Genomic DNA, 4,172 nt, shown 5'->3' with positions numbered 1-4,172 from the left:
CTCTGGGAGGAGGACACAATGGAGTTGTCAACCGTGATGGCGAGATCATGGAACGGGCAGTCCTTCCCGGGAGGAAGAGCAGCTCCGTCTTGCCGAGGTTCAGCTTGAGGTGGTGATCCGTCATCCACACTGATATGTCTGCCAGACATGCAGAGATGCGATTCGCCACCTGGTCATCAGGAAGGGGGAAAGGAGAAGATTAATTGTGTGTCGTCTGCATAGCAATGATAGGAGAGACCATGTGAGGTTATGACAGAGCCAAGTGACTTGGTGTATAGCGAGAATAGGAGAGGGCCTAGAACAGAGCCCTGGGGGACACCAGTGGTGAGAGCGCGTGGCGAGGAGACAGATTCTCGCCACGCCACCTGGTAGGAGCGACCTGTCAGGTAGGACGCAATCCAAGCGTGGGCCGCGCCGGAGATGCCCAACTCGGAGAGGGTGGAGAGGGAGGATCTGATGGTTCACAGTATCGAAGGCAGCCGATAGGTCTAGAAGGATGAGAGCAGAGGAGAGAGAGTTAGCTTTAGCAGTGCGGAGCGCCTCCGTGATGCAGAGAAAGAGCAGTCTCAGTTGAATGACTAGTCTTGAAACCTGACTGATTTGGATCAAGAAGGTCATTCTGAGAGAGATAGCGGGAGAGCTGGCCAAGGACGGCACGTTCAAGAGTTTTGGAGAGAAAAGAAAGAAGGGATACTGGTCTGTAGTTGTTGACATCAGAGGGATCGAGTGTAGGTTTTTTCAGAAGGGCAACTCTCGCTCTCTTGAAGACGGAAGGGACGTAGCCAGCGGTCAGGGATGAGTTGATGAGCGAGGTGAGGTAAGGGAGAAGGTCCCCGGAAATGGTCTGAGGAGAGAGGAGGGGATAGGGTCGAGCGGGCAGGTTGTTGGGCGGCCGGCCGTCACAAGAAGCGAGATTTCATCTGGAGAGAGAGGGGAGAAAGAGGTCAGAGCACAGGGTAGGGCAGTGTGAGCAGAACCAGCGGTGTCGTTTGACTTAGCAAACGAGGATCGGATGTCGTCGACCTTCTTTTTCAAAATGGTTGACGAAGTCATCTGCAGAGAGGGAGGAGGGGGAGGGGGAGGAGGATTCAGGAGGGAGGAGAAGGTGGCAAAGAGCTTCCTAGGGTTAGAGGCAGATGCTTGGAATTTAGAGTGGTAGAAAGTGGCTTTAGCAGCAGAGACAGAGGAGGAAAATGTAGAGAGGAGGGAGTGAAAGGATGCCAGGTCCGCAGGGAGGCGAGTTTTCCTCCATTTCCGCTCGGCTGCCCGGAGCTCTGTTCTGTGAGCTCGCAATGAGTCATCGAGCCACGGAGCGGGAGGGGAGGACCGAGCCGGCCTGGAGGATAGGGGACATAGAGAGTCAAAGGATGCAGAAAGGGAAGAGAGGAGGGTTGAGGAGGCAGAGTCAGGAGAAAGGTTGGAGAAGGTATGAGCAGAGGGAAGAGATGATAGGATGGAAGAGGAAAGAGTAGCGGGGGAGAGAGAGCGAAGGTTGGGACGGCGCGATACCATCCGAGTAGGGGCAGTGTGGGAAGTGTTGGATGAGAGCGAGAGGGAAAAGGATACAAGGTAGTGGTCGGAGACTTGGAGGGGAGTTGCAGTGAGGTTAGTGGAAGAACAGCATCTAGTAAAGATGAGGTCGAGCGTATTGCCTGCCTTGTGAGTAGGGGGGAAGGTGAGAGGGTGAGGTCAAAAGAGGAGAGGAGTGGAAAGAAGGAGGCAGAGAGGAATGAGTCAAAGGTAGACGTGGGGAGGTTAAAGTCGCCCAGGACTGTGAGAGGTGAGCCGTCCTCAGGAAAGGAGCTTATCAAGGCATCAAGCTCATTGATGAACTCTCCGAGGGAACCTGGAGGGCGATAAATGATAAGAATGTTAAGCTTGAAAGGGCTGGTAACTGTGACAGCATGGAATTCAAAGGAGGCGATAGATAGATGGGTAAGGGGAGAGAGAGAAATGACCACTTGGGAGAGATGAGGATCCCGGTGCCACCACCCCGCTGACCAGAAGCTCTCGGGGTGTGCGAGAACACGTGGGCGGACGAAGAGAGAGCAGTAGGAGTAGCAGTGTTATCTGTGGTGATCCATGTTTCCGTCAGTGCCAGGAAGTCGAGGGACTGGAGGGAGGCATAGGCTGAGATGAACTCTGCCTTGTTGGCCGCAGATCGGCAGTTCCAGAGGCTACCGGAGACCAGGAACTCCACGTGGGTCGTGCGCGCTGGGACCACCAGATTAGGGTGGCCGCGGCCACGCGGTGTGGAGCGTTTGTATGGTCTGTGCAGAGAGGAGAGAACAGGGATAGATAGACACATAGTTAACAGGGTACAGAAGAGGTTACGCTAATGCAAAGGAGATTGGAATGACAAGTGGACTACACGTCTCGAATGTTCAGAAAGTTAAGCTTACGTAGCAAGAATCTTATTGACTAAAATGATTGAAATGATACAGTACTGCTGGAGTAGGCTAGCTGGTAGTGGCTGCGATGTTGACACTACACTAATCAAGTCGTTCCGTCGAGTGTAATAGTTTCTACAGTGCTGCTATTCGGGGGCTAGCTGGCTAGCTAGCAAGGTTGATTGCGTTCCGTTACTTTAAAAGAACGACAATAGCTGGCTGGCTAACCTAGAAAATCGCTCTTGGCTACACAATTGTCTTAGATACAAAGACGGCTATGTAGCTAGCTAGCAACGATCAAACAAAACAAACCGTTGTACTGTAATAGTTACTACAGTGCTGCTATTCGGGGGCTAGCTGGCTAGCTACGTTAGAAGAACGACAATAGCTGGCCAGCTAACCTAGAAAATCGCTCTAGGCTACACAATTGTCTTAGATACAAAGACGGCTATGTAGCTAGCTAGCTACGATCAAACAAAACAAACCGTTGTACTGTAATAGTTACTACAGTGCTGCTATTCGGGGGCTAGCTGGCTAGCTATGTTAGAAGAACGACAATAGCTGGCCAGCTAACCTAGAAAATCGCTCTAGACTACACAATTGTCTTAGATACAAAGACGGCTATGTAGCTGGCTAGCTACGATCAAACAAATCAAACCGTTGTACTGTAATGAAGTGAAATGAAAATGTGATACTACCTGTGGAGCGACGCGAGTGTTGACCGGGTAGTTAGAGTTCAATTCGGTAGAGGTTAGCTAGCTGTTGGCTAGCTAGCTAGCAGCATTACCTACGTTAAGGACGACAAATAGCTGGCTAGCTAACCTCGGTAAATTAAGATAATCACTCTAAGTCTACACACTCTAAACTGCACAATTATCTTGGATACGAAGACAACTATGTAGCTAGCTGACACTACGCTAATCGAGTCGTTCAGTTGAGTGTAATAGTTTCTACAGTGCTAGTGGACAGTGGATGTTAGCTAGCTGCTTAGCTAGCTGCTGGGCAGATACGTTAGGACGACGAAATACGATAATTATGCAATTGTCGTTGATACAAAGACGGCTATGTAGCTGGCTACGAAGAAATTGCTAAGATTAGACAAATTAAACCGTTGTACTATAACGAAATGTAATGAAAAGTTATACTACCTGCGGACCGAAGTGTAGATGCGACCGCTCGCTCCAACCGGAACCGGTCCAACAATGCTATGCTCACTGAGTTTGTTCATAGTCAAAGATTTCCTTAAATTTGGGTCAGTCACAGTGGTCAGGTATTCGACCACTGTGTACTCTCTGTTTAGGGCCCACTAGCTTGTGAATTCTTTCCAATGTGTGGGCATCTTTAATTAAACACTGTCGCTGAAGCATTTTGTGTTTTTCACATCAATTTCAAAGGGCTTGAGACAAAAGGCTTATTTGGGGAGAGAAGAACATGTCAATTTAGCCCTAAAATCATCTGTGGTCATACAATGCTCTGGTACTGGTACAGCTTCAGAAAGGCCATCATTCACAGCCACAATACACTGGCTGGGATTGTTGGGGGGAGACATATACATAGTACATGTTGTGTTTGGAAAGATCACATCAGAATACATTTGCTGTTTGTAAAAAAAAAAAAAAATACTTGTTCATTGATGCCATTTAACAATGTGGATTTTGTAGCTGAACTTTTAAAACATTTAATGGCATTTAATGATTAAGATGTTCATCAAAACAGAAATGTTACACAATACCCAGTCTGAAAACTTTAGGATTTTAAACCAAACATCACCCTCCAGTGGAA

The sequence above is a fragment of the Oncorhynchus masou genome, unplaced genomic scaffold (genome assembly GCF_036934945.1).
Source record: "Oncorhynchus masou masou isolate Uvic2021 unplaced genomic scaffold, UVic_Omas_1.1 unplaced_scaffold_1975, whole genome shotgun sequence".
Classification (NCBI taxonomy): domain Eukaryota; kingdom Metazoa; phylum Chordata; class Actinopteri; order Salmoniformes; family Salmonidae; genus Oncorhynchus; species Oncorhynchus masou.
This window is presented reverse-complemented; position numbering follows the sequence as displayed.